A 20,340-nucleotide genomic window follows, 5' to 3' on the forward strand; every position below is an offset into this window, starting at 1 on the left:
TTTAAATAAAATATTGTTAGTATATGGTACTACATGTAAGCTTTCAGGCACATAGTCTGAGTGCTAATCCTAATTTTACCATTTATTGTCCTATGTAGCCTGGGTTTCCTCAATAACAGAGATAAAGATAATAGTAGCATTCATTTCTTTGGAATAATTTGGGAAAAAATTAGTTAATAGATGTGAATATTTGCATAGTAAAGCACATGAAAACTGCTCAATAAAAATTAGCTTTTAATAGTGCCCCAGCTCAAGATTTTTTTTTTAGTTTTGTTTTGTTATCCAAACAACATTGCCACACCTTAATAAATTCAGCCAATTAATTTAGCTCACGGCTACCCTTGGGACACTGGTCATCACCCAATCCACTAGTCACACTACATCTCTAGCTTTTTTTAACCCTAAATTTGGTTAGTGTTAGATATAACTTTTTCCTCCGCCTGACTTCTTGCCATGTTTTTACATTTCCCACCCTACTAGATTATGAATACCTTAATAGTGATTAAATACCACTTTGTGCTGTTATGTTTTCCACTTCTTTACAGGCTTCCAGACCACAGAGAGTTCAGTAAATTCTTCTTCCATCCCCACTTGAAGCATTCTACAGAGAGGTGAGTTTTCCCTAAATTTTGTTGAATTAATAGGTGCAAATTCACTTTTATTTTGTCTGAGTTATTCATTCATCTTTGAATCCATTTATCGTAAGGTACACTCTCTGAGAAACCTTTGATTCGTCATTCACTTACCTGCTGATTTCACTGTAATCTGGAAGAGAGGCTCAAGCATGAGGAAGTCCATCATGAAAACATTTACTTTCTCAGCCTTTCGGTAGACAGACAGTATATAAATCAAAGTACCCGAGTTCAATATTAGTAGCAATTCAAAACATATTTGAGTAACACAAACATTAATGCTAGTCAGCATATATTTCACAAAACACAATATAAAAATGAATACATATTTCTATGAAGTCATGAATATTGTACATACTCTGTCCATGCAGCACTAGCTTTATGACCACAGGCTGATCCTTGTTTACATGAACTTGAAGAATATTACCCTGAACCTATTTTAATGTGTCTTCTTTCATCATTCCCTCAAAATTATTCTTTCCAAACTCATCAGTGAACACAAAACTCTTCATTTCATGTCATATCCACTTGATATCTCCTGTCTCTCCCATTGCAGTAAATGTCACCAACATCTACATAGATGCAAAAGTCAAAAATCTAAAGGTCTTCTACTATCCTTTCCTGTTTCTCATCTCTTGATCATCAGAAAATCCTTTTTGCTCAGATTCCAAAAATGAAACTAAAAGTGCTAGTCATTCAGTCGTGTCTGACTCTTTGGGACCCCATGGACAATACTCTGCCAGACTCCTCTGTCTGTGAAATTCTCCAGGCACGAATACTAGAATGGGTAGCCATTCCCTTCTCCAGAGGATCTTCCTGACCCAGGGATCAAACCCTGGTCTCCTGCATTGTGGGCAGATTCTTTACCATCTGAGCCACAACATATCCCCAGTAGGGCAACTTCTCCTCATTTCTTCTGCACCCCTGTCCAACTGCAATCATCTTTCCTTAGATCTTCTGCCTCTCGTTTTCCATTTGCTTCTATTCTGATTCACCACACTTATATCACGTAAGTCTGATATAGTTAGCCCCTTCTGAAATACCTTCTACAAAGTCCTGTCCAGGACAGAATCAAGTCTAGAGAGCACAGCATGGGAATTATGGACCCAGAAGATGACACTTCTCTCAGCCTATTCAGTCTGGTCCTCTCCATCCCCAAAACTATTCCCATTGCACTCACTCCTTTCACTTCAGAGATTCCATACAGAAGGGGCTTTTAACTTCACATTTTTCTCAACACTCCCCATAGCATGTATGCCTGAGTGTTCAGTCATGTCAGACTCTTTGTGACCCTTCAGACTGGAGCCCGCCAGGCTCCGCTGCATAGAATTCTCTAGGCAACAATACTGGAGTGGGTTGCCATTTCCTCCTCCAGGGGATCTTCCTGACCCAGGGATTGAACCCCTGTCTCCTGAGATTCCTGCTTTGGCAGGTGGATTCTTTACCACTGCGTCACCTGGGAAGCCTCACAAGGGACCACTCAGTTGTCCTGCACATCACTGCTGAGGTGGTGTCTCCTACATAATGTTTTCCTTGGGCCCTCTTCTGAGCTGCCTCCAGACTCTGCACGTGTCTCTTCTGTGGTATTCATCACACTCTACGGTGATTGCTTCTTTCCTCTGCTATGCCTGTTTAGTGTGATTTGGAGAAATGTGCTCTGTTTTATTCATCTGAATAGTTAGGGTTATCTGTTCTCTATCTAGGGCTTCCCTGGTAGCTCAGAGGTTAAAGCGTCTGCCTGCAATGTGGGAGACCCAGGTTCGATCCCTGGGTTGGGAAGATCCCCTGGAGAAGGAAATGGCAACCCACTCCAGTATTCTTGCCTGGAGAATCCCATGGACGGAGAAGCCTGGTGGGCTACAGTCCACGGGTTCGCAAAGAGTTGGACACGACTGTGCGACTAGCATCTGAATAGTTAGGGGTATCTATTCTCTATCTAGCATACATGGTATATTCAACAGGATTAGCTCCTCTCCCTTTTCTCCCTAGTGAGGTGGGACATGGTTTATCGACGGTCAGAGCATTGAATGAAATGTGCATCTTCAAGAAAAATTGTCATCATTTCATTCTGTAGCAGCTATATATGTTACATGTTATGAATGTTAAACAGTGTTCTAACTTTTCAGAATTAAGCACCATCATTTAACATCCATCCTAAGGTTCACTTAAAACTTCATTTTCCCCACTTTACCACCATCTTAAAAAAGACGCAAATTTGCTATCCTCACAGTCTGCATCCGATACTATCATTTCATCTTAATCTTCAGATACCCACATTTCAAGCATCCTGAATGACAGACTATTCCTTTTCTAATATCTGTGTCTGTGTTTGCACTATTCCTTCTTTCTGTAAAGTCCTCTGTCAGCCTCTCTCTTTGTTTCAACTTTACTCTTTTTTAAATTCCATCACAGTTATCATTTCCTCCAAGGAGCCTTCCTGATTGTTACACCAGTCAGACGTAAGCACTCTGTCCCCTGCACCGCCCACCTTCTCCATCCAGCTCTCTCATGACCTGGGTCCTGTCTGACGTAGTTGCGCTTGTCCACTGGATGACTGACTCCCAAGGGCAGGGCTATGTCCTGCCCATGTTTGTGTCATCTGGGCCTGAGCAGTGTCTGCTGCACATTATGTTTCATCTTCATCTGCCATGGAACCCATGCCTGGGCTAGTTAGTGGGTTCACTCGTCTTCACCATGAGGGAAGTCAATGACACAGCTTCTATCATCCAACGGATCATAACTTTGACCCTAATACATTTTTATGAACCATCTCTCTTCTTGTCCATCATCATGCTCTTGGAAATCTTTCCTCAGAACATGCACTGAGCTATTCTGAACAAATTCATGGTAATACATTAAAAAAAAAAAAAGCCTATGGGTAAGCAACAGTTGCTTTATCTTTACATCTCACATCCTTGTTATCAGTACATTTTATCTTCATAGACCTTTACAGTTGGGTGTTTGAAAATATTCTTGCTGGGTAACCTTGAATTACATTTTAAATGGATTTTCCTATATGGAACTAAATTAAGGGTTTTCCTCTAACTTACAAAAATAAGGCAGTTAGTTGCAATTCTTGGGGTTCCTTATTATTATTTAAACTGAGTTCTTAATCAAAGTGAAATACTCTCTTTCTAACACTGATAGAAATGTGTACGATGGATCTTAGTTTGTCTGGAACTCATTTCACTCAAAGGAAGAGGAAAGAACAAAGAGAGGCAAAAATAATAGAAAATGATTCACTCAATACTTGGTTCATGTCATTGCCACCTAGATTTTGGACAAATTGTTCCAGTGTCTGTGAGATCAAGAAGTACAGTTAGAAGGAACATTCGGTCAGAAAGAAGGTCCCTTTGTGATTAAGATGAGATAGCTGTATCACACAGTGAGGGCTCCGCTCCCTCTGTACATAAGAGCAGTCACATTAAAGTGATGACTGGAGATGACTCACTCCACCCAAGGACTGCTAATGGGATAGGTTTGTTCCCGGTATAATGAGTCACTAACTTTCTTTACCTCCTAATAAGTTGATGACATGCATTGAGAAAAGAGTCCTTGTAGATATAATCCTAACACTTAAAATGGAAAACAAAACAAAATTAATTAATCCTAAATATCTCCAGGTATAGGATGCATGTAACACAAACACAAATTGGGGCCCCATGTGTCCCTCGGTGTTAAATGACCGTCATACTTTTCTTTCACATTAAAATAAGCATTGTTCTTTTTTCCTCACATATGTTCCCCCATCCTGAACCCCTTGCCACCTCCCTCCCCACCCCATCCTTCTGGGTTGTCCCAGAGCACTGGCTTTGAGTGCCATGCTTCATGCATCGAACTTGAACTGGTCATCTGTTTCACATATGATAATATACATGTTCCAATGCTATTCTCTCAAATTATCCCACCATCGCCTTCTCCCAGAGTCCAAAAGACTTCTTTACATCTGTGTCTCTTTCGTAGTCTTTCTAAATCCCATATATATGTGTTAATATACTGTATTGGTGCTTCTCTTTTGACTTACTTCATGCTGTATAATAGGCTCCAGTTTCATCCACCTCATTAGAACTGATTCAAATGCATTTCTTTTTATAGTTGAATAATATTCCATTGTGTATATGTACCGCAACGTCCTTATCCACTTATCTGCCGATGGACTTCTGGCTATTGTAAACAGTGCTGAGATGAACATTGGGGTACATATGCCTCTTTCAATTCTGGTTTCCTCTGTGTGTATGCCCAGCAGTGGGATTGCTGGGTCAGATGGCAGTTCTATTCTCAGTTTTTTAAGGACTCTCCACACTATTCTCCATAGTGGCTGTACCAGTTTGCATTCCCACCAACAGTGTAAGAGGGTTTCCTTTTCTCCACACTGTCTCCAGGATTTATTGTTTGTAGACTTTTTAATGATGGCCATTTGGACCAGCGTGAGATGATACCTCACTGTGGTTTTGATTTGCATTTCTCTAATAATGAGTGGTGTTGAGCATCTTTTCATGTGTTGATTAATCATCTGTATGTCTTCTTTGAAGAACTGTCTGTTTAACTCTTTTGCCCAATTTTTGATTGGGTTGTTCATTTCTCTGGTATTCAAGCTTCATAAGCTGCTTGAATATTTTGGAGATTAATTCTTTGTCAGTTGTTTTCTTTGCTATTACTTTCTCCCATTCTGAAGGCTGCCTTTTCACCTTGCTTATAGCTTCCTTCACTGTGCAAAAGTTTTTAAGTTTAATTAGGTCCCATTTAATTATTTTTTTTTTATTTCCATTACTCTGGGAGATGGGTCATAGAGGATCTTGCTGTGAGTTATGTCACAGAGGGCTCTGTTTTCTGCTAAGATTTTTATAGTTTCTGGTCTTACATTTAGATCTTTAATCCATTTTGAGTTTATTTTTGTGTATGGTTTAGAAAGTATTCTAGTTTCATTCTTTTACATGTGGTTGACCAATTTTTCCAGCACGACATGTTACAGAGATTGTCTTTTCTCCACTGTATATTTTGACTCCTTTACGACCCTCATACTTTAGGTAATAGATACGGTTTCTGAATTCCAATGCTGCTAGAGACTATAACATTATCTTCTTTAATTTATGCTGTGAGGTAAGTTTTAAGAAGTCCACAAATGAAGAAATGTGGTGTAATTTACTTTCTCAAGGTCATACCAATAGGCATCTGCTAAACAGGGATCTGGAGAAGGCACTGGCACCCCACTCCAGTACCCTTGCCTGAAAAATCCCATGGATGGAGGAGCCTGGTAGGCTGCAGTCCATGGGGTCGCTAAGAGTTGGACACGACTGAGCGACTTCACTTTCACTTTTCACTTTCATGCTTTGGAGAAGAAAATGGCAACCCACTCCAGTGTTCTTGCCCGGAGAATCCCAGGGATGGGGGAGCCTGGTGGGCTGCCGTCTAAGGGTTCGCAGAGAGTCAGACACGACTGAAGCAACTTAGCAGCAGCAGCAGGCAACAGGGATCTAGTCCCAGCTTTTTGCAGGTTCCAGAGTGCATGATGTCAAGTGTTTATGAGAGCTATATGTTCAGTTCAGTTCAGTTCAGTCACTCAGTCATGTCCAACTCTTTGCAACCCCACGAATTGCAGCATGCCAGGCCTCCCTGTCCATCACCAACTCCCAGAGTTCATTCAGATTCACGTCCTTCGAGTCAGCGATGCCATCCAGCCATCTTATCCTCTGTCATCCACTTCTCCTCCTGCCCCCAATCCCTCCCAGCATCATGGTCTTTTCCAATGAGTCAACTCTTTGCATGAGGTGGCCAAAGTACTAGAGTTTCAGCTTTAGCATCATTCCTTCCAAAGAAATCCCAGGGCTGATCTCCTTCAGAATGGACTGGTTGTATCTCCTTGCAGTCCAAGGGACTCTCAAGAGTCTTCTTCAACACCACAATTCAAAAGCATCAATTCTTTGGCGCTCAGCCTTCTTCAGAGTCCAACTCTCACACCCATACATGACCACAGGAAAAACCACAGCCTTGACTAGACGGACCTTAGTCGGCAAAGTAATGTCTCTGCTTTTGAATATGCTATTTAGGTTGATCATAACTTTTCTTCCAAGGAGTAAGCATCTTTTAATTTCATGGCTGCAATCACCATCTGCAGCAATTTGGGAGCCCCCCAAAATAAAGTCTGCCACTGTTTCCACTGTTTCCCCATCTATTTCCCATGAAGTGATGGGACCGGATGCCATGATCTTCGTTTTCTGAATGCTGAGCTTTAAGCCAACTTTTTCGCTCTCCTCTTTAACTTTCATCAAGAGGCTTTTGAGTTCCTCTTCACTTTCTGCCATAAGAGTGGTGTCATCTGCATATCTGAGGTTATTGATATTTCTCCCAGCAATCTTGATTCCAGCTTGTGTTTCTTCCAGTCCAGCCTTTCTCATGATGTACTCTGCATATAAGTTAAATAAGCAGGGTGACAATATACAGCCTTGACGTACTCCTTTTCCTATTTGGAACCTGTCTGTTGTATGTTACTGATAATCAAATCTAAGAAGATGATAGAAGATAATGCCTGCTGTTAATAGGTTGAATTGTGGATCCCAAGCCCCACCTAAGTATCTCCAACAGTGATTTTATGTGGAAATTGCATCACTATGAAATTAGGCTGAAGCCATATTGGAGTAGGGTGGGGCCATAATGTAATTGACTTATACACTTAAAAAGAGGAAATCTAGACCACAGACACACATGGAGAATGAGACGTGAAAATGAAGGCAGAGATGGGGGTGATTCCCCTACAAGTGAAGGAGCTCTAAAGGTCACCCGGAAACGCCCAAGGAAAACGGATTCTTCCTCACAACCCTCAGAAGGAACTGACTATGCTGGCACCCAGAGATCAGACTTTTAGCTTCTAGAACTGAGACAATAAATATTCATTATTCAAGCCACTCAGTCTGTGGTACTTTGTTACAGAACCCCAGAAAACCAATATACCAGCTAATAGTACTTTGTGGCAAAAACAAAGCAATATTGCAAACTAACCAGACTGATATTTAATTATGTCTCATAAACCGTCTCAGAAGAAGATTCTGAGGATTACATGCAAACTTTGTATATAAATATGGTACAGGTGCTTCCCTGGTAGCACAGCTGGTCAAGAATCTGCCAGCAAAGCAGGAGACACTGGTTTGATTCCTGGGTCAGGAAGATCCTCTGGAGAAGAGATAGGCTACACACTCGAGTATTTCTGGGCTTCCCTGGTGGCTCAGCTGGTAAAGAACCTGCCTGGAATGTGGGAGACCAGGGTTCGACCCCTGAGTTGAGAAGACCCCCCTGGAGAAGGGAGAAGCTACCCACTCCAGTATTTTGGCCTGGGTCGCAAAGAGTTGAACATGACTGAGTGACTTTCACTTTCATGGATATAAATACACCTTTATTTGTAGAGGACGAAAAGAAGATATCTGACATAAAAAAAACATTTTCACTGAAATGTTACCTTTATGATTTTATCCTGATAGACTAGAGGGCAGTTCTGTCTCAAATATATTCTAAATAGAAAGTATAGCTCCTAGTCAGAAATCTTCCCTTTTGTATTGTTGTGAATATTTTTCAGATCACTAACTCTTCCAACTTCTCAAAATAGTTTAACCTGTGAGAAAGAGACTGGGGAATTTGAGTTTCTTTTTGCTAATAAGACTTATGAGTCATAATCAGAGTTCTCTGTTCAAAAGGTGTTAGCCAAATCTGCCTACAGCAGAAATCAATGTGATTCACGGGGAGGAAAAATGCGCGGAGCAAGAAAGCAATTCTAGTAACACTCTCTTGCTCTGACTCAAAGTTGACACACTTCGTTTCTTCATTTCTTCTTTTACCCTCAAACCCTAACATGTTCCTTCTAATCGATTTAGGCGGCAATTTATCTTTATCTCTTATTTTGGGGATTGGGAGGGGAGGAGAAAATGATACAGAAAAACTTATTTACAAAACAGAAACAGACTCACAGACTTAGAAACCGAATTTACAGTTACTAGGAGGGAGGGGGGACAGATAGATTGGGAGTTAGGAATTGATAGGCTATATTGAAATAAAATGGCTTTCCATGGGAAAAACATGCTTATAAAGTTTGGCTAAGAAATTCATCAAAGAATTTATCTTTAACTGAAAATCAAAATTCTATACAAAGGTTAATGTTCAAGATCCAGTCACTCAGTCGTGTCCGACTCTTTGCAACCACGTGAATTGCAGCACACCAGGCCTCCCTGTCCATCACCATCTCCCGGAGTTCACTCAAACTCACGTCTATCAAGTCGGTGATGCCATCCAGCCATCTCATCCTCTGTCATCCCCTTCTCCTCCTGCCCCCAATCCCTCCCAGCATCAGAGTCTTTTCCAGTGAGTCAAGTCTTCGCATGAGGTGGCCAAAGTACTGGAGTTTCAGCTTTAGCATCATTCCTTCCAAAGAACACCCAGGACTGATCTCCTTGAGATCCTTTATTACATCTTTAATATTCAAGAAGACTGTGCAAAATGATAAAAGGAGAAAAAGGCAGTTAAATGTCTAATAACAGAACAGAAAAAAAAGCAAATTGTTTTTAGAGCTTTAAAGCAATTCAACTGAAGGTGCATACTCTTTCCACGTTAAAGTCTTGAAGCACGTATAATATTTTTTTTGCTTGTTTTTTTAAGCATGTAAATAGAAATGTCTCATGAAACTACTTTTGCAGCTTTTGACATTTATTCACATGATACCTGCGTACATCAGCAGGATAGCTCCTAAGACATAGGATAGCTTCTCTCTGCACTGCAGAGATTTATTTATTACCTCTTTATTGAGATTATCAGCTCAATGGTAGCAGGGACCATTTTTTCCTTTTCCTTTTTTTTTTTTTAAACTCTTTTTTAACTTCTGGATATGTGGTCCCTGATTTAGCAGCTTCCACATCAATCGGGAACTTGTTGAAAATATAGAATCTTGGGTCCTATCTCAAAACTCCTGACTCAGGGAGCATTTACCAAGATACCAAGATTCCAGGGGACTACTAGGCAAGGAGGAGAAGCACCATGCCAACTTTCTGCCCTGATGCTACCATATGAAAAGTGTTCAGAAAATGTTTATTGTGTGACAGTTTCTATGTTAATAAACCTAAGGTCTAGTGCCCACTAGTGTAAGCTCATTGTGAAAACTCTCCCTTCCCATTCTCTGCATTTTAGAGAGCTTGTCTAGTCTTCGTGCCATTTGACATGATTGAGAAATGAAAAAGAATAAGGAGAACTCAGAGGTCACTTAAGATGAACCAATGTCCCCTGGGTCTCTTAAACACTCCCTCTTCCTCCACCACGTAAGGCTAACTCTCAAGGCTGCTAGCCCAGCCCTGACACTCCCCACCTATCCTCTGACGCTGTCAAATCACTTCTCCTTTCTTCCCATGGGCTGGTGGAGACTGGCCGCTAGAATCACCACTCATGCCCCAGATGACATTGAAATGTTTCCAATTTCCCTGGCACATAAAAAAGGATAGTACTTCTCTTTCAAATCCTTTAGTGTGTGTCAGTTACTTCCAGAGCTGAACATTAAAAGCCTTTCACAATCTGGACTGTCCTGGTCTTTGGATCCTTACTTCTCTCTGCGTCTCTATTCACCATCTCTGCTTCATTTACTTCATGCTGCTTATAAGAAACTCCAGAATGCCAAGCTCCTCTAACCACTCCACCTATCTGCAACCAGATATGACATTTTCTAAGAGGAGTTTGGGCTCCAAAATCACTGCAGATGGTGATTGCAGCCATGAAATTAAAAGACACTTGCTCCTTGGAAGAAAAGTTATGACCAACCTAGATAGCACATTGAAAAGCAGAGACATTACTTTGCCAACAAAGGTCCATCTAGTCAAGGCAAAGGTTTTTCCAATGGTCATGTATGGATGTGAGAGTTGGACTGTGAAGAAAGCTGAGCGCCGAAGAATTGATACTTTTGAACTGTAGTGTTGGAGAAGACTTATCTTGAGAGTCCTTGGACTACAAGGAGATCCAACCAGTCCATTCTGAAGGAGATCAGCCCTGGGATTTCTTTGGAAGGATGATGCTAAAGCTGAAACTCCAATACTTTGGCCACCTCATGCGAAGAGTTGAGTCATTGGAAAAGACTCTGATGCTGGGAGGTATTGGAGGCAGGAGAAGAAGGGGACAACAGAGGATGAGATGGCTGGATGGCATCACTGACTCAATGGACGTGAGTCTGAGTGAACTCTGGGAGTTGGTGATGGACAGGGAGGCCTGGTGTGCTGCAATTCATGGGGTCGCAAAGAGTCGGACACGACTGAGCGACTGAACTGAGCTGAAGAGGAATGACTGTGTTAGTTTTATCCTGTGGGCAAGATTTACGTGTTATTATTCTGTGCTCTGCAGTATGCTGTACCTCTTCAGCCATTATTTATGGATAATGTACCTCTCTTACCTGCTGGTCTTTCCTATTAAACTCTTTGAGGGCAGCTGTTACATCACTTTTATTCTTGGTTATCTGGGAGCCATTCAAAATCAGCATCTGTCGATGAACAAGTAAACATTGTTCTCTCTATCTTTACTGAAATCAGCGAGTATCATCTACTACTTCTTTTATTGTGACTGTTGCCACTACTACTACATTTGCAACTCTAGTAAGAAAAACAGGTGTTCAGTTCAGTTCAGTTCAGTCACTAATAAGCAGAGTGACAATATACAGCCTTGACGTACTCCTTTTCCTTATTTGGAACCAGTCTGTTGTTCCATGTCCAGTTCTAACTGTTGCTTCCTGACCTGCATACAGATTTCTCAAGAGGCAGGTCAGGTGGTCTGGTATGACCATCTCTTTCAGAATTTTCCACAGTTTATTGTGATCCACACAGTCAAAGGCTCTGGCATAGTCAATAAAGCAGAAAGAGATGTTTTTCTGGAACTCTCTTGCTTTTTCCATGATCCAGCGGATGTTGGCAATTTGATCTCTGGTTCCTCTGCCTTTTCTAAAACCAGCTTGAACATCAGGAAGTTCACGGTTCATGTATTGCTGAAGCCTGGCTTGGAGAATTTTGAGCATTACGTTACTAGCATGTGAAGTGAAGTGAAAGTCGCTCAGTCGGGTCCAACTCAGTCGGGACTATACAACCCATGGAATTCTCCAGGCCAGAATACTTAGTGGGTAGCCTTTTCCTTTTCTAGGGGATCTTCCCAACCCAGGGTTCAAACCCAGGTCTCCTGCATTGCAGGGGGTCTTTACCAGCTGAGTCACAAGGGAAGCATATGAGATGAGTGCAATTGTGTGGTAGTTTGAGCATTCTTTGGCATTGCCTTTCTTTGGGATTGGAATGAATACTGACCTTTTCCAGTCCTGTGGCCACTGCTGAGTTTTCCAAATTTGCTGGCATATTGAGTGCAGCACTTTCACAGCATCATCTTTCAGGATTTGAAACAGCTCAACTGGAATTCCATCACCTCCACTAGCTTTGTTCATAGTGATGCTTTCTAAGGCCGACTTGACTTCACATTCCAGAATGTCTGGCTCTAGATGAGTGATAACACCACCGTGATTATCTGGGTCATGAAGATCTTTTTTGTACAGTTCTTCTGTGTATTCTTGCCACCTCTTCTTAATATCTTCTGCTTCTATTAGGTCCATACCATCTCTGTCCTCTATCGAGCCCATCTTTGCATGAAGTGTTCCCTTGGTATCTCTAATTTTCTTGAAGATTTCTCTAGTCTTTCCCATTCTGTTCTTTTCCTCTATTTCTTTGCCTTGATCCCTTAATGGTAGGCGATGTATCATTTTTATATCTGTACCCTTCTACTAGGCAGAGAATCCAGGGCATGGGAGGTGCTCAATAAAAGCTCATTGCATGATTGAGTGAAAGGTAGTCTTTCACATTCACAATCTACACAACAAGCCAATAAAAAAGTAACTATTATCATGCCTTTTAGAGACTTACTTTACTAGGTGGTTTTATAAACTTTACTGTTTGATAAAATAAATCAAGCTCAGGCTATTTGACTCAAAATAGTGCACACATTGTATCAGATTACTGTGCATAGGTTCCTTTACTTCAGGTGGTCACCAATAACTCTAAATATAAATGTGGACACACGTGGTGCATGTTTCAGAGTATGTTTCATATTAATAGATCTTCCTCTACTGTCTTGATGGCAATATGCAAACCAATGTTTATGATCGTGTGAGGATACACAATTGACTTACACAAAAGCTTTTGAAACTCAGTCCATTCATTAACAGAGTTGAAACTGTGTGAGAGTTCCTCAAATGTATAATTGTATTTACAATTAAGAAAGTTAAAAAAAAATGCAGCTATGAAGGGAAATCCTATTTATTTCATGCTGAATAAAAGAAAGCTTGCCAAAAGTGGTGATGCTGGGTTGTTATGCTTTAATTTGGAAAGAAATATGGGGCAGTCAAATGAGATTTTTTTTCCTACCAATTAGAAAAAAAATTAACCTTATGTTGATGGAGAACAGATTTGTTCTTTTTCACTTTTGTTACACATGCTGGGAACTCCAATGGAGAAGAAATTGCACTGCCTTCAAAGTCTATCACAGGAAGAATTTAACCACTACCCATATTTTGACTTGCCAATAAATTTTATCTAGCATTTGACCAAATTTCTGAACTTTTTTCTATTATAATAATTTTGGTACAATTGACAACTTCATTGAGGATTGCAACCTTTAATTTCTGATACTTGGGAGAATTCTTAAGAAATGGAAGAGAGAAGATGGAATTATTCATCCTGCAACAGTTTCAATCATGGTGGCATTCAATGACTGAGAAAATGAACAGAATTACCCAGCTAAAATCAGTTTGAGAATCTACATTGCATTATTCATTATTTAAATTTTTATCTATGCTAAAGATGACATGGACATGGTACACATTTTCATTCCATTTTGATTTTATGAACATTTTGAAAATATTATCAATAAGGTAAAAAAGTCAATTGTTTAGAATAAAACATGTTAGCTCTTTATGAAATAATTTTCTAAAGAAGAGATATGTTTTGAAGAAAAAAAAACTCTCTTGAACTATTTGCAAAATCAGTGCCCTTATTTATGTTCTGGCTTTTAGTCTATATTTAATACCTGTCAAAACCCAGAAAAAATGAGAGCAACATACATACATTCTGAGAATTAAGAAGATCATGTTTAGCTAATTCCTGCCATATCCTATTTTTAAATTCTTCACATTCTAATTTTTTGCTCTTCATCATTTTAATTTTTTATTTAGTTTTAGTTCTTCACTATACTATTATCCTTAATTCTTCACATTCCTGCATTCTTCTAGGCAATCTGACCCTATTTATTTGCCTGTGCTCAGGTATTGTTTACAATAAGTTAGGACAGAAAAAGCAGACTCTGCTATATGAGCTGACGGTGAGGCTTCATTAAATCAGTGTTCTTCAAAGAGAGATGTAAGATCTATTACAGTGCTGAAAAACATCAAAATGGATGATTACTTTTATTCAATAAAATAAGAAGATTAAACAATATTAATATTTAATGTGTGGACTCACACTAGGGTCCTCACCATGAATCAATATGTTGGAAACTCACTCAACAGGTGAGATAGGCTTCCAAAGGAACTCTGATTTAGTGTTCAGTTCTAGCCTGCTGTGAGATGCTGCAATTCACATGCTCCTAGTTACATGCATGTTTATTTTTTTATTATTATTATTTTTACATGCATGTTTAATATATATAAATCTGGCTTTAATCAACTTACTTTCATAAAATGGACAAGTGATTAGAAAACAATTCTTGAAAAAAATCTGCTACCAAAAAATTAGTAAATAGCAAGGCAAACATATGTACACAAAAAGAAAAGGACAGAACTCAAGAGTCACACTTTGAAGTAAGGAGGAGATGGAATTTTGTAAAGAGCATTTGGAAATGTTTTTATAATTATGTATTGTCGCTTTCAAAAGGCATGTGTACACATGGCCCCATATCAACATGCAAGGACACACACACACACACATGCACATGTACACACAGCTACACAAGACAGACACAAAACCTCAGAAACATTGTTCTTCTAACTGCTTTAAAATGCCATTCAAATTACAGTTTCAATGGGTTTTGAACCAATTTGTTGAGTATCTAGAAAGGAAATACATTTTGATTAGTTTGCACAATGAACTGATTGACAAAAACAGGGTAAAAAATTGCTGAATTTCCAAAACTACTTTTGTATATCAATGCATGATATTCACAGAAAGCGGCAAATTTTTTCTGAGTTATCTTTCAGCTCTGACAACCATTGTGACTAGACAACTGGAGCAAGCTGAATGTAAAAAAAAACAAAACAAAACAAAACAAAACAAAAACATAGCTTTAAATTTCTGTGGTCTTTGAAAGAAAATAATATTTCTGCTCTTAATAATTTTAGTGAATGTAAAATGTTGTTGGGAGTGTTAATAAGCAAAAAATCCTGTCTCGTGTTATTTTGATTTTCTATTTCTCTATTGATTCTATGTGTGCGTGCTCAGTTGCTTAAGTCGTGTCCAACTCTTTGTGACCTCGTGGGCTGTAGCCCACCAGGCTCCTCTGTCCATGAGATTCTCCAGGCAAAAGTACTAGAGTGGGTTGTCATGCCCTTCTCCAGGGAATATTCCCCACCCAGGGACTGAACCCATGGCTCCTGTGACTACTGCATTGACAGCAGATTCTTTACTCACTGAGCCACCTGGGAAGCAAACCCATTGATTCTATAGTATATATAATGGTCATATAGCACCAAAGTTGTGCAATCTATTAAAAAAAACATTTTATGCATATATTGAGGTTGAGTGAGTCTGTGGGCCACTGGGAAGTTTCAAGGGTATCAATATTTGACCCTATGTTGGTCTCATCCCTCTGTATCTGATAGCAATAATTATGTCTTCTGTGTGGTTGTGGCACTGTATTGAAAAGGATGATTTATTGATGGTATCAACAAAAAGAGTTACAGTAGAAGCATTTGATCCTAGAAACACAACATGATGTTTTCCTTGTGTGGAGATTTATGCTATTAATTTCATTATGCAATATTACATAATCAATGCAAAATATTGTACAACTACACTCATTCAGATTAATTAGGAAGAAAAGCTTATTTACTTTAATAATTACAACAAAATTATAAATTTCTTTTAAAAATAAAGCTGTGTCTGCTTCTTTCTGATACACGTAGTGACTTGTGGCTCTGAAAAGAGAGATAGTTTTCATGATTTTTAGGGTGCATATACAAATAATTCTATCATGATATAGAAATACATGCCTGTCAAATGTTTGAAATTTTTCTGTTAAATAGATATTCTTGCCTACCATTTTGTGTACATTGATAACTTGCCCAGCAAATTATTTTAAGCAAAGATTTGTTTCACTCTAACCACAGTCTTATTTATTATAAATTCTAGATTAGTAAGGTAAAAAAAAAATCCTTAGACTTTGTTGATTTTCTCTCTTTAGTTCAATGATCATAAGATTCAAATTTAAAATGTCTGTTTCAAAGTCTCCCTGTGGCCTTAATGGATGTGGCCTTTCTAGTCATATCCATTACTCTTATAATTATAAAGGTAAAGAAATCTAGCTCTATTTTTCAAATAAACAGTCTCTTTTTCATCTTAGAAGATTGGTAGCCTTGAAGTCAGGAAGTGTGGATCTTAAAGCTCTCTGAAGGCAACAGGAGTTGAATAAGCTGTTAAACAAGAGAATTGAGAGTCCTTTGTCATCGTCTGGGAACAGCATTGATTGATGAGAACGGAGCTCAGTATTGGTCTTAGATAAACAAGATGAAGACAAAGATTAAGAGTAATTGTTGAGGCTAAGTTGTAAGAAAAAAATGTCAACAAAATAATGAAGAACTTTTTTATTTCTCTGTTGCCTTCCCTTATGATCAAGTTCATGTCATACAACCTGTGCGCTGAGCTACCTGCTCCATGCAGGTCAAATCCTGCATGAAAATGTTAGTTGCTCAGTCATATCTGACTCTTTGCAACCTCATGGACTGTAGCACCCCAGACTTCTTGTCCATGGGACTCTCCAACAAGAATAGTGGAGTGGGTAGCCATTCCCTTCTCCAGGGGATCTTCAGTTCAGTTCAGTTCAGTTCAGTTCATTTCAGTCGTTCATTCATGTCCGATTCTTTGATCCCAGGGGGTCTTAGGTGTTGTGTTTACTCACGTCCCCCCTTCCCACTTCACTGGGAACAGAATGCAGAGAAAACCAAACAAGCTGTACACACTTTAAAAAGCACCCCAAAATGTACAAATGAATTTATTTATGAAATAGAAATAGATTCATAGACTTCGAAGGTTTATGGTTATCAAATGGGAATCTTGGGAGTGGTAAGTTAAGAGTGTGTGATTAATGTATATACACTACTATATATAAAACTGGAAAAGGAAATGGCAACCCACTCCAGTATTCTTGCTTAGAGGGTCCTGTGGACAGAGAAGCCTGGTGGGCTGCTGTCCATAGGGTCACACAGAGTGGGACACGACTGAAGCAACTTAGCAGCAGCAGCACATACAAAACATATAATCAACAAGGACCTACTGTATAACACGAGGAACTCTGATCAATATTCTGTAATGACCTATAAGGCAAAGAACCTGAGAAAGAATGAATATATGTATATGTATCACTGGAGCACTTTGCTGTGCACCTAGAATGAATACAACATTGTAGATAAACTCTGCTGTGTTGTGCTTAGTCCCTGCCGTGTCCAGCCTTTGCAGCCCCGTGGACTGTAGCCTGCCAGTCTTGTCTGTTCATGGGGATTCTCCAGGCAAAAACACTGGAGTGGGTTGCCATGCCCTCCTTAGGGGATCTTCCCAATCCAGGGCTCAAACACAGGTCTCCCACATTGCAAGCAGACTCTACTATCTGAAAATGCCAGGGAAGCCCATGAATACTGGAGTGGGTAGCCCATCTCTTCTCCAGGTGATCTTTCAGACCCAGGAATAGAACCAGGGCTTCCTGCTTTGCAGGCAGATTCTTTACCAGCTGAGCTACCAAAGAAGCCCATAAATCAACTATATTCCAGTATAAAATAAAAAAAATGTAAATTTTAAAAAGTAAGCTTGCTAATACCAGAGATCAAATTGCCAACATACACTGGATCATAGAAAAGGCAAGGGAATTCCAGAAGAATATCTACTTCTGCTTCATTGACTACACTAAAGCCTTTGACTCTGTGAATCACAATAAACTGTGGAAAATTCTTAAAGAGATGGAAATTCTAGACCACCTTACTTGTCTCCTGAGAAACCTGTATGTACAACTACCTGTATGTAGTTCCATGTCAAATGAGGCATGGAACAACAGACTGGTTCAAATGGGGAAAGGAGTATGTCAAGGCTATATATTGTTATCCTGCTTATTTAATTTCTATGCAGAATACATCAGGCGAAATGCTGGGTTGGATGAATCACAAGCTGGAACCAAGTTTGCCAGGAGAATTATCAACAACTACAGATAAGCAGATGGTACCACTCTAATGGTAAAAAGTGAAGAGGAACTGAAGAGCCTCTTGATGAACGTGAAAGAGGAGAGTGAAAAAGCTGGCTTAAACCTCAACATTCAAAAAACTCATGGCATCTGGTCCCATCACTTCATGGCAAATATATGGGGAAAAATTGGAAACAGTGACAGATTTTATTTTCTTGGGCTCCAAAATCACTGTGGACAGTGACTATAGCCATGAAAATAAAAGACCCTTGCTCCTTCAATAAAAGCTGTGGTCAACTTAGACAGCATATTAAAAAACAGAGACATCGCTTTGCTGACAAAGGTCTGTACAGTCAAGGAAGGAAGGAAGGAAATGAAGTGACTCAGTCATGTCTGACTCTTTGCATCTCCATGAACTGTAGCCTGCCAGGTTCCTCCATCCAAGGGATTTTCCAGGCAAGAATACAGGAGTGGGTTGCCATTTCCTTCTCCAATGGCTTTTCCAGAAGTCACGTATGGATATGAGAGTTGGACCATAAAGAAGACTGAGCATTGGTGAAAGGATACTTTTAAACTGTGGTGCTGGAGAGGACTCTTGAGAGGCCCTTAAACAGCAAAGAGTTCAAACCAGTCAATCCTAAAGGAAATCAACCCTGAATATTCGTTGGAAGGACTGATTCTGAAGTTCCAGTACTTTGGCTACCTGATGCCAAGAGCCAAATCAATGAAAAAATTCCTGATGCTGGGAAAGATTGAGGGCAGAAGAAGGAGGGGATAACAAGGGATGAGATGGCTGGATGGCATCACTGACTCAATGGACATGAGTTTGTGCAAACTCAAGAAGATAGTGAAGGACAGGGAAGCCTGGAGTACTGCAATCCATTGGGTCACAAAGAGTTGGACATGACTTAGGGACTGAACAACAATGAATAAAGCTTGCAATTGCTGGGTATAAACCTGGCAACTCCCTCAATGAAGGCAATTCACTCCCATGAAGTCCCATAGAAAATCATATGCAAATCATTGCTAATATTCATAAAGAAACTATTGCTTGACACATCAGACATTGGTAATATAAAAATTTTAATTTTCATTTATATAATTTGGCCTGTTCCAGTGCAATTTGTAGTTCTCCAAGCCTGTCTGGAGGAGAGACATGGGATAACTCCATTATAAAAATGGCTAAGAATGCCTAAGTTTGCAGTCAATCCAGTACCAGAAAAATAACATTTCACTTTCAGATGTCCATCTTCTTTGTCTGGATATTTCATGCAATGATTTCTTTACCTGGCGAAGCTTGCTAGAAGATGAATGATAGAAAATCTTAGACCCAGACATTACTGTTGTCAAAATGAATTTCTTAGGAAGCATTGCTAGGAACCTCTCCTCAGATTTTTATCTGCCAGGAATTATCCTCCCACCAGACATCTTGTATATAAAAGTGTATCTCACTTGCTAGTGAAGGGCAGTTGATTTTTCCATCACCTCCTACAACAACACTCTTGGTGCTAGTTATCACACTTCACTCTTAACTGGAGCATAGACTAATATTGGCCTCCTTAATGAAATGCTTAGTTAAAAAATTAAAACTGTAAGACAAAAAATAACCATAGTGAATTTTAAGCACCATATCAGTTCAGCCAATTTAGTCTCTCAGTCTTGTCCGAGTTTTTGCAACTTCGTGGAATGCAGCATGCCAGGCTTCCCTGTCCATCACCAACTCCTGGAGGTTGCTCAGTTTCATGTCAATCCACTTGGTGATGCCATCCTCTGTCATCCCCTTCTCCTCCAGCCTTCAATGTTTCCCAGCATCAGGATCTTTTCCAAGGAGTGAGTTCTTTTCATTAGGTAGCCAAAGTATTGGCGCTTCAGATTCAACATCAGCCCTTCTAATGAATATGCAGGACTGATTTCCTTTAGGATTGACTGGTTTGATCTCCGTGCAGTCCAAGGGACTCTCAAGAGTCTTCTCCAACACCACACTTCAAAAACATCAGTTCTTTGGCTCTCAGCTTTCTATATCGTCCAAGTCTCACATCCATACACGACTACTGGAAAAACCATAGCTTTGACTAGATGGACCTCTGTCGGCAAAGTAATGTCTCTGCTTTTTAATATGCTGTCTAGGTTGGTCATAGCTTTTCTTCCAAGGATCAAGCATCTTTTAATTTCATGGTTGCAGTCATCATCTGCAGGGATTTTGGAGCCCAAGAAAATAAAAGTCTGTCACTGTTTCCATTGTTTCCCCATCTATTTGCCATGAAGTGATGGGACTAGATGCCATGAT

This window comes from Oryx dammah, unplaced genomic scaffold, assembly GCF_014754425.2.
Source record: "Oryx dammah isolate SB20612 unplaced genomic scaffold, SCBI_Odam_1.1 HiC_scaffold_16, whole genome shotgun sequence".
NCBI lineage: Eukaryota > Metazoa > Chordata > Mammalia > Artiodactyla > Bovidae > Oryx > Oryx dammah.